This window comes from Malaya genurostris, chromosome 3 (assembly GCF_030247185.1).
Source record: "Malaya genurostris strain Urasoe2022 chromosome 3, Malgen_1.1, whole genome shotgun sequence".
Taxonomy (NCBI): Eukaryota; Metazoa; Arthropoda; class Insecta; order Diptera; family Culicidae; genus Malaya; species Malaya genurostris.
The window spans coordinates 182,264,501-182,276,613 of record NC_080572.1 but is presented as its reverse complement, the minus strand read 5'-3'; the positions used below and the strand labels follow the sequence as shown (position 1 = coordinate 182,276,613).

The following is a 12,113-nucleotide window of genomic DNA, read 5'->3' as shown; positions in this document are numbered from 1 at the left end:
CTTCGGCAAGCAGAGATTAGAAAGCTAAGTGTCTGTGGGTGTCCTCAAGGTGGTGCACTATCCCCACTTTCATGGAACCTAGTCGCTGATGGTTTGTTAACGAAACTTAATAACCTTGGATTTCCAACTTATGGTTTTGCCGACGATTATCATATATTGATGACCGGTATAAGCATTAACACTCTCTTTGATTTAATGCAACAAGCCCTGCGATCTGTTGAGCAATGGTGTTGTCAGGTTGGATTATCTGTAAATTCGGGCAAAACATCAATGGTGCTTTTCACTCATCGTAGGATAATCACAGGAGCTCCTCCGTTGCAGTTCTTTGGTTCAGAGGTGACTGTGGTCGAACAAGTTAAATACGTCGGGGTTATTCTTGACTCAAAACTGAATTGGTTTGCTCACATTGACTTCAGGATTAAAAGAGCTTGCATGGCTTTCGGCCAATGCAGACGAGCTTTTGGAAAATCATGGGGACTCAAACCCAGATATATTCATTGGATCTACACAACTATTGTTAGACCAATTTTAGCATATGGTTGTCTTGTATGGTGGCAGAAAGGAGAAGTCGCGACAGTTCAGTTAAAGCTAAATCATCTCCAAAGGATGGTCCTAATGGCGATGACAGGAGCATTCACGACAACTCCTACTGCTGCTCTAGAGGCGCTACTGTGCATTAAACCACTACATGTGTTCCTAGAACAAGAAGCATTATCTTGTGCATACCGTCTTAAGGTTACAGGGCTTTGGAACAGTAACCCATTAGATTATGCTACCAGCCACACTCGCTTGTGGTCTCAAATGGTTACGTGACCTAACTCTCACATGCAGTTTTCCTTTCAAAACATTCAACATGAGCTATCCTCTTCGTGAGGAATGGTTGTCTGGTTGTCTGAAACGACAACTTGATGAACACATAGTTTGTTATACGGACGGTTCTCTGTTGAATGGTCGTGCTGGTGCTGGTGTCTACTGTCGTGAAATGAGGCTAGAGCAGTCTCATTCACTTGGTAGATACTGTACTGTGTTCCAAGCAGAAATCTACGCAATTCTGTGTGGAGTACAATCGGCACTTCAGGAGAGGATCTGTGGTAAACGAATTTATTTTTGTTCCGACAATCAGGCAACCTTAAAAGCACTCAGTTCGAATGATTCACGGTCGAATCTAGTGATCGCATGTCGAACTCAAATTGAAGACCTCAACATTTCAAATGCTGTTTACTTCTTACGGGTACCCGGCCATTCTGGTATTACTGGAAATGAATGGGCTGATGAGTTGGCTAGAGCTGGTGCAACGAATGATTTCGTTGGTCCTGAACCAGTCTTACCACTTTCAACTAGTTGGATAAAGCACAAGATTCGTTCTTGGGCTGCATCCAAACATGCCAGCTACTGGCGCAGCTTGCAAACCTGCGCTCAGACAAAAGCATTTTTACCAGATTTAAATCTGAAAATATCAAAGTGTCTACTGCATTTTTCCAAGCATCATTGCAGTATTCTGGTCAGAGCTCTGACTGGACATTGCAAACTCAATTATCACATGGCTACTATTCAGCGTGCTGAGTATTTTTCGTGTGATTTGTGTGAATGCGATTACGGTACTTCATATCATCTGATATGTAACTGTCCCGCATTGACGCAACAACGTATCCGGGTTTTTGTTTCTCCATACATGGTTGAGTCTGTGAATGCGGAGCTAAAATTGAAGGATATTCTCTCGTTTCTCACCCAATGTGGTAAGGAGCTATAGTCAGAAGGGTTCATCGTTCTTCCTGGAGTGAATGAATCCTTTTTGTATTCACCTTAAACAGGGTTTAGCAGATTGTTTGGCATCCTTTATGGGGTACCGAATTTACTTCTGCTCGTACATACTGCGAATCGTTCTGCATTCTTCCGGGAGTGCAGAATGGTGTCGCTTTTGTAAAATCTCTAAATCCTCTCGGGGGTTGAAGGTTTTATAAACTGTGCATCGTTCATCAGAAAGAACGCACATAGTAACAAACCTAAATAGGTCTTACAGCAGACTGTTCGGGACCTCGTAGAGGTTCAGAATTTACTTCTGCATCCACTAAATGTGATCCCCAGCAGATTGTTCAGCATCCCTTAGGGATGCAGAATTTACTTCTGCTTTTTTATGTTTTTGTGTCGTCAATTTTCTCCATCCTCCTAGTCCAAACCTTACCATTTCCCTTCAATCCTTCCCTCTTATATATCGGGAAAATGATGCTAAAAACAAATTGATGGCAAGGCACAAATCTCCAAATATCAAGGGGAACGTACCATTTGAGCCAATTTGTTCTGATTTCTGAATCCTGATTGTGAAGAACCGGTTAAGTTTTTGTCCGATTTTTGCATTCAAAGTTCTTGTAAAAAAAGATGTCTTTAAACGATTCTTGCATTGCATAATCCATGTCCGGTTTTCTCTCAATGTTTTTATCCGATTTATGCATTCGAAAATACTTAAACGGGTTTTCCAAACTAAGTTGCACTCATCCGATTTTGGCTTTCAGCCGTTCAAATCACGTTCCAAATAAATGCAAGTAACAACCACTGAATTATCGCACGATTATCGGCAGGGTGATCTCATTCTCATCACAGATTATTAGTCCTAGAATCATCCTCACCTACTGCAAGACTCTCTGGTTCCAGTGTGGACCTAATAATTCTCAATAATCTTATAGTACAAAATTAACCTGCACGAGTTGCTGTCTTTCGCCGGCAACTGTAAACCGAAAGGCCGCCTACACAAATACGCACACACACACACAAAAACACTCACGTAGCGTAAAACATCGGATTTCCTCTGGTGAATGTCATCTCGTGCGTTTAAATGCTATGACGGGAGCAGTTATTAACCTTCGCCAAATTCCAACACCCATGGCGACCGGTCCTTGCAACATTGACACGAAGACATTGAGACAACGGTGGTGGATACGACGACTGTGACGAATATAATATTAGTAGATGAGAACTGCGGTTCTCCACATGGCCGCAATACACCCACCGCTGCTTCGGGTAATATGACTGCAGAGGCCAGACACTAACGTTCGAATAATAAAAAAAAACACTTTTCATAAGTGGCGTATGGAAAGTCAAAAAGCGGTGTAGTGGATTTATATATTTTTCAGCCTATGGAAACTTTTTGAAAATCTGTGCTCAACCAATTTAAGTTGAGCTCTCCCTAACGTATAGAAATATATTCACCTGCGAGGAAAACAAGACAAAGATGGAGATAATTTTTGAATACAGATTCTTCCAAACAATTTTCAAAAAATCCCAAATACCAAAATTCCGTGAGTTGCTTGAAATGATATAGAATTAGTCCTGAAGGTACGCGCGACCGAGACGGTCAAAGTTTTTATTCGTGACTAATCGGACCCAGTCACGAATAAAAACTTTGATCGGCTTTTTCTCGAAACCACGTTTTTTCAACTTGGTGTCATAACTATGTATTCCAAAACATCTATCGTATAGCACGTATCAACATGAACCAAACGGGCTTTGACTCGTTAGATGTCTCTCTATGGTTAGAACTATAACCAAAAATAATTCATTGTTATTTAAGAAAGTTATTCACAAATTAAAAGTGCAAAAACCAGGACGAAAATTAAAAAAAAAATGACCGTCATTTTGTTCTTCCTCGGTGGAAATCTTTCATTCTAGTTCCAACCATAGCCAATTCGATAAAGAATATGAAACTGTTGTGCTTTCCGACGATTGGTTTCCAAAATGCTGTTTTCAGAGCCGCCATATTGACAAAATAAAAAGAAAAGAAAAGCTTTATGCGTTTAGTAATATGTACTTCTACCTGTAAAAGTATAATCTTGAAATATTGATTAAACAATAAGTGGAACTAGAATAATGTTTTAATACCATGTAATTCTACGATAGAATATAGTAGAAATAAATGGTGTTAAAACATTATTCTAGTGAAAATGTGACAAATTATCAATAAGTGGAATTAAAAAAAATCACGGAACCTGGTCTTAATTGAAAACGTCAATTAGTAACAGTGAATTTAAGTTCATTTCGATGAAATCCACCCTGTTGTAGTAGTTTCACTAAATTTTTCCTCAACTGTAATGGCAGCTATTCAAATCTAGCCACAAACTATTACAGGGTATGTGTATGCTTTAATTAATTTATTTATTTATTTATTTACTTATTTATTCATTCATTTATTGATAGTAGAATCCCTTCTTATAGATACTTTCCAAAGTAGAGTTCATTGGTGCATTCATAACGAAATTTTGAGTTTTTATTGCGGAGTTTCAAATCACTTTCCAAATCGTAAGTTTTCAATTTTTACATTCCGGTTATATGCCCTAAGCACAAATTAGAGCTTAACCTCAAAAACTATACCTGAATCGACCATTAACAGTCGAAAAAAACGATTTCGTTCGACACGTCAGTAAAGACACTGCACTTCGGTGCAAAACTAAAAAGTATTCTGCAAATAGCAGAAACTTTACGTTACGCTTAGCGATTCCCGTTGAACTGCTAGGTAACATAACAGGTCAACATAAACTGCTATGCATTAATGGGTCGAAGACGGCATCCCGTTCAGCCCATGGATACATGAAACTTTTACCGTGAAGCTGCTCAAAGTACACTCTTACGTACGATTCAACAACCTGCATTCATCCGAGCTCGATTCGCAGTGATTCGGTCATTCCTATATGTCCAGTTTGGCACAAGAACCGATCGTCAAGGGTGTTTGAATTTGGTGAAGGTTAATAACTGCTCCCGTCGTAGCATTTAAACGCACGAGATGACATTCACCAGAGCAGAGGAAATCCGCAGTTTTACGCTACGTGAGTGAGTTTGTGTATGTGTGTGTGCGTGTAGGCGATCTTTTGATTTACATTGGTTTACAGACGCCGGCAAAAGACAGCAGCTCGCGTTGGTTAATTTTGTGTCATAAAAACTTTGAGAATTATTGGATCCACACTGCACTGGAATCAGAATGTCTTGCAGTAGGCGAGGACGTTTCTAGGACTAGGTTAATAGTATGTGAATGAAAATGAGATCGCAGACAAAAAAACTGCAGAGGATCGTGGATTAACGTGGATTAGGTTGTTATTTTCATTTATTTGGTTAGTGATTCGAGGGGACAAGGCAAATACCAGTGTCTGAAAATTCTGCAATATGGAATGGAATAGTCCTGTAAATTGCAATTGAATACTGAAACGCATCTGAATCATCAAGAATAAATAATCGCACAATCGCCTTCTAAGTATTACATAATAGACTCCACAGATAGGAGATATACATGCTCGAGCAAAAGTTTTCAAAATCCTATGTAAATTTAAAATTTGCTGTACGTTGGAAACAAGGAGCTCACCACTGCCACCTACTCTAATATTCGCCGCAATCTTCCAAAACTTTCCGCTATGTTCCGGAACAAAGTTCTCTTAACACATAGACTGAAAAGTCCCGAGCCTAGCAAAGAGAACACAATTTTTTTGGTTCAAAATTAACTTTATTCATCAACGTAATCTCCATCAAGAGCAACGCAATCATTCCAGCGCCGCTCCAAGCCTCAAAATAGGCCTCAGTTTTAGCGGTAACCTCTTCATAAGTGTGAAATTTCGTACAGGCGAGCATTTTCTCCAGATCTGCGAACAGCCCGTAGTCGCTGGGAGTCAAATCTGGCGAATATGGTGGATCTGAGAGCAGTTCGAAGTTCAATTCATGTAGTTTTGTCATTGTTTTGATGGACTTGTAACACAATGCGTTGTCTTGATGAAACAAAATTGTTTTCTTTGCTATATGCGGCCATTTCTTTGTAATTTCTGCCTACAAACGCTCCAATAACACTATATAATATTTACTGTTATTGGTAGTTCCTTTCTCAAGATAGTCGATAAATATTAAATCACGCACATCCCAAAATACCGAGGCCATAAACTTTCCAGCCAATTGCTGTGCTTTCGGACGCTTTGGACGAGGTTCACCAGTTGCTGTCCACTCAGATGACGATCGTTTTGATTCCGAAGTGAAGTGATGAATCCATGTTTCATCCATTGTCACATATCGACGCTAAAATTTCGATTTGTTACGTTTAAACAGGGCCAAAGACTGCTCAGAAGCATCAACACGTTCTCGTTTTTAGTCAACAGTGACCAAACGCGGCACCCACTTTGAACAGAGCTTTCTCATATTCAAATGCTTAGTAATATAATCCCAACACGTTCTTTTGATATCTTTACGATGTCAGCTAACTCATGCAACTTCACTTTTCGATCATTCAAAATGATGTTGTGGATTATTTTATGTGTTCTGATGTTACCGCTTCATTTGGACGTCCACTGCATTCTCTACGACCACGTTTGAAGACAGCAAACCAACGTTTTATTGTTGTTTCTGATGCAGCGGAGTCTCCTAAACACCTTTCAAGCCATTTACCCTGTAACTGTAAACGGTTTTCCCATTAAGAAGCAATGTAAAATTAAAACACGAAATTGTGTTTGATCTATTGTTCTAAAAATAACAAAAGTAGCGTCACTCTTAGCACAATAACTCACAGACTAATGAATAGAATATCATGAAATTTTAACAGCTGCCTGAAAACAAAGTGACTTCAACAAAACTAGCGGCATCTATGTGTTAGGCCCGGGACTTTTCAGCCCATGTGTAATATTCTAGGCGTTTTTTGATTCAGTCGCCATTTTGAGATCTGTGTGTACAGTAGCAGTGGCATACCGAGGAAAGTTTGCGCCCGGGGCAAAATAAGATTTGCTGTCCCCATCGTTGGTTTAGTGAAAAAGGCGGGTGGGTAATGTCAGAGACATGTTCCTTAACACTTCCGAATATCAATTAGTTGATCCATTGTATGAATTATGCAAGCATTCCCCTTTTCCACATTTTACGCAAAAACAAAGAAGGCTTCACTTGATCTCGATTACTGTGAATTTCACACAGCGAAAAGTGCAAAAATCCAACCAAACTGTTCTAGATTTGCACTAAACTGAGGATATTTCCTTTCGATTTGCAAACAACAAATCCTAATAGTTCTTAAGAAAACTTTTAGAGCCATTAGAACGGCTGATTTTGTGTAATGCTCTCCACCGTTGCTTTTTCACCAATGCAAATGACTGGCAGCTGCGACGTAATCGCTCTTGTCGGATGCGAAACTAGCTTGGCAAACGACACAAAATACATCTGCTCGCAGTGGTGATAGAATCCAAACTGATCCAATTTTTGTTGAGAGTCTTATTTTTACCTAATTTTGTTTGTAGCTTTTTCACTAATGGACAGTCCTAACGGCTATAAAAATAGCAGCATATAGAATTTTGAGTTCGATATTTCATTTCGGATTTGCATTTAATTGACAGAAACTATCCGGATCCTGGACGGGATTCATTCCTGCCTTTCAGAAGGATCAAATTGTGGAACTCACTACGATATTAAACACTTTTCGGGACATTTTCTCGAACGATTTGTTGTACAGCAGAAGATATTTTGTTCTCTTCCTCAGAACGCGTTCTGATTGGCTGGTGTTGACATGTGTTAAATGAGACAGGTTTTTCAGTAGTGTACTATTGAAATACTTCAATGCTGTTGCTATACACGTTTAAGTTGAAAAATTTCGATTCTATTGGTAGTTAGATTATATAAATCCTCTCACAGATCACTGAGCTATGAGCTTCAAAAATACGAGAAAGGCAAACGCGCCTTATGAATTATCCTCTTTGATACTCGTTTATACCAAACATTTCAGAAAAGTTTATTTTTGAATTATTTGAGATTATGTCACAAAACTGAACATTTTATCGAAAAATTGTGATCATATTTCCGATGGCATGTAGCAAAAATTATGTTGATTCATAGATACAACAATAGATATTCACGATCAAAAACTTATCACTCTCTCAGAGGGTAAATTTTGAAAAGGCACCCCATAGTAAAGTGAGTCGTATCTCCGGAAAGATGACTTGGACGAACAAAAAAATAGTCTCCCAAGGATTGGTTTGCCGCCCCGAAAAAAACGTTACGTCTGGAGCGAGTGCCCCCTTCGCCAACCCCCCTTGACATGTGGGCATCTGATTGTCATATGTAACAAGTGATTTGCACGGAACCCTTGTATCTTGGCCTTTTTCGAGCGTATGTGTAACAAACATACGCCATTTAGAAAACCAGGAAAAGTTGTTCCATTTTTCTTTTTCGATGGAAAGAATCCCTCTCCGTACTAGGACATAGTTTTGCGAATAAGAGGATTACAGATGCTTGAGGGTAGATCATGCACATGCACTTCTGTAGCACTATCATCCATATATACTAGTATGTTGTATTTGATATTTTCATGCTCAACATAGTGCACATTTTTCTTGTCTTTAGCGAATTGTATTGCATTCAACTCTTCACAAAACTGGCTGTAAACAACAATATTTGTCTTGTTGCATTGAAGTAAATGCACACGGTTAATATCAAGATTCATTTGATTCTTAAGAATACCTTCAAGTTATTTTATCGAAGATCGAATTTTGCACTGTCTGAAGTCAACAATAATTTTGTTCTTTCGTAGTGCCGGCGGTAGCTTTTGTTCGTTTGGTTCACTCATTTCGAGATCGTTCTATTGTTCACTATACAATACTGTACATGGTTTTTTCCGTCCCAAACGTAAGCGGTTTTGTTTTATCGACTGACTTGGATGAGATGTGAAAGCGAACTGACTACTCCCTTTTGAAACATTACAAAAACATCTTCTAAATTTGTAGGCCATATTACAAACTTACTTTGGCTACACTGCTTTCGGTTTCAGGTTCCGAAGGTAGCCGTCTTAAATTCCAAAACAAAACTCACATTGATTTTTCAGAGATGATTTATGGTTTGGGAACAGAAAATAGTTCTAGAGAAGCCAAATCGGGCGAACAAGGTGGATGGACAAGGAACCCTAAACCCTAAACAATGTATAGATGCTCTTGCGCACATGAACATGAACGGTGTTATAATAGGTCCCCCTTAAGGAAATATGAGGTGTTTCATTGCAATACGACTATGAAACATAATTTTGAATGATTCTGATAGGAGTGATGTTAATTGTTTGATAAAAAAAAACATTTTTCAAAACGATCACATTCTCAGTTATTTCTTTTGTCTTAGACAACAATAAATAGAGACGTTAGCACTGTTAAAACCTAGTTACTAAATAGCAACCGACTATTAAATATATAAAACGGATAAAATGTTTAACTAGACGACGCAAAATATTACATCGATAAGCTACCTAATAATATTTTCAGTTTCTTCATATTTTCAGGCAGACGACAACTGCCAAACTTGTTTTGTAGAAACACCCTACGAAAAGATAGTGTTAGTGATAAAACTTTTGGTTTAGAAAAGTCTTGAATGCTTAAAAAATAACGGCGGCGTTTAGGCCGACAGGGACACTTTATTCAACTTTCCCCTAAGGCCATTTCACATCGATTTCGGTGTCCATTAGTGCTCCTTTACACTTGCATTTTTCTGTTTTGATGTAGTCCTCCAAAAATATACTATGAAAATCAGAGCTAATAAAAGTCATTTCCATTGACTCAAAATAGACGAAAATGACGAGAAATAACTGTCGCTCTCAGCCTCGTTTGCAAACTATGAGAACGAAATCCATGTCCAGTCAATGACATAAGCGGGACATTTGCAGTTTTCAGTGAAAATCCCATAGTATGCAATGTCGGTATTCAACCGCAGCTTTGAAAATCGAAAATGACAGAAAAAGGTTTCACAATAACTTTTACCTGTTGGTGCTCAAATTTGTAGTAGTTTTGGTTTTCAAAGAGGTTGTAATTACTACGATTTGTCATATTTTAGTCACTATTTATAGCCAAGCGTCACAGATTTTCAATACATCGATGAAAGAATGAGAATTTGAATTCAGCTGATGCTCCCTGAAAACTTTAGTTTGGTTTCGTCTTATCAAAGAGAAAAGAGTGACGTTGGCAATTATTCTCTCTCATTTTTTCAATGAGAAACGAAAATGCTTCGTCTTTCTTCGTTTGTTCTGGTGTCGGTCATTTACGGAAGAGACAGTAAAATATTGGAAATGAGGCTTTTGGATTGGATTCTTTCATTGAGAATGCGTGACAATTTTTAGGTCTGATGAAAATACCAGAATACCGATACCATGATCTTACCGACCCATTGAGTCTCCCTTCCAGGCACTCGTGTCGCTTCGAAGCACGACTTCAGTCCATTGTCGGGTAGCCATCCTGTTCTCTGACGTATAATAATGGATCCAGCCAAACATGAATTCGAAGTGCGCTTGCGTTTGTCTTTTTAACTCGATTTATTCTTCAAAAAAAGATTACTTAATGTTAGTAGTGATTAGTTTAGGATTCTAAAAGTAATCCATTGATTACTTGATAACTTGAAATACACTGAGTGGTCTTAGATAACTCACTACATTTGTCTTTTGGAAACCTTTGAAAATTGTATGAAAATCTGCGATATCTCGGATGAAACAACTATTGTTTTGATTTTTCTGTGTGTTCGCATTTTGGCGATCGAGGCTACTTTTCACCCCACCTAGTATTGGCTGCTGGGAATATTCCATTCGAATTCGGTAGTTGCACTGGAGTCCGCATCCGAAGTTCATACTGAATGACACATGGAATCCCGAACTCGGAATCCATTCTGAGCTGAATATGTGGAAAAGAACTAACAATGACAAGTTTATGAAATATTATTCCTTTGAATTTTGAACGGGACTCAACTCCCGGTGAAACTGGCATCGTGATAGTGCGCGGAAAATTCAAGTATTTCGGAAGAAAGAACAATTTCTATATGCACTTTTGCTCGAAAGAGCAAAACAACGAAGACTTCGCTTGTAGTCCAGTGAAAAGAAAGTTCATTGGACTAAAAACGAAAATTAACTAGCAATCAATCCTATATCCTATGCCTTCAACCGGCGTCATTTCAAGTGAGGTGAAGCCAACCATTCGATTCAGCTCCACGGGTGTGTATAATTGTTTAATCCGGTAGGTGTATTTTTCTTGTTTCATCCACCGCAACGGTTTAACATGTGAAAATATATCCACAAAACAATCTGAGTACCTGATGTAAGGACCTTTTTTCAAATAGTTTTGTACTGTAAAAGTAAAGTAGTGCTAAGTATCGAAAATTCATTAAAAATATTATTAGAAGCAATTCCAATTTCAACAATTAGATTTTCTGACAGCACTAGCACGGCCATCTGTTAAAGCAAAACGATTAAAGCTATTCAAAACAGATTGTTAGGCAACATCACGAAACTGCCCCATCTAAAATTTCACAAAGTTTCTCATGCTCATCGAATCCAGATGCAGTGGCAGCAACACTAAGGTGTTTGTAACGTGAATCGGTAAACAATCCACTGCAATTGTTTATTGTTTTCAAAATCAATAAAACAGTAGATTGCATTGAACTATCTAGCGAAATTCGACTTCTCGCCAGAATTGGATCCGAATGAACCGAACGTGTAAGGTGAAACTCGGTACGTAAGTAACGGTCAGCAAACCATTTGAACAAATCGCCTGTTAGAAATCCACTAATCGTCCGCGGTAGAGTCGGTTCATTTTTTAACAGCCAGATGTCTATTTTTATTCGGTTCGGTAGGCGATAGGCGCTTCTTCTCCTGTCGTGCAGCAGAAATGTACCCCTTAGCTATTATTTAAGCAAGCACTCCGACCGGCTCGTGGTCATCCCACAGTAGAAAATGAGCAACAATTAGTGTATATAAATACCGTCATAATCCGGCCGCAGAGATCGAAACCAACATCACCCTGCTATGAGCGGGGCAATCGATCAATGTAACCCTTGTCGCAGTGGCAAGGTATTCGTTTCACAAGTCAAGAATTTACAACGGTTGCATAATTAGAATTTTTGTTCCCTCTAGACAATACAACCTGTTCTCGGTGAGCTCACGTCATGTCCCGCCACAGAACGAGGCTTGTCCGACTGCTCAAACACCACAAAATACTAGAATTAAATTGTTTGCCGGGCATTTTGCACACCGCGCAAATTACATCACAGCAGGCGGGTTATTTTTAGTACCACCCGAACATCGCACTGACATACTCTGCCTGTTGCTTGCACACACATCTAAAATACTTCATTTCGAGAGCACTATTTCACTA

The 12,113-nt window shown here is 38.9% G+C and overlaps 1 protein-coding gene across 6 annotated transcripts in view; it reads left to right on the top strand.

Moving 5' to 3' along the window:
* Positions 1 to 12,113, top strand: part of LOC131438746 (uncharacterized) — a 98,772-nt gene that overhangs the window by 54,337 nt on the left and 32,322 nt on the right. The window lies entirely within an intron of this gene.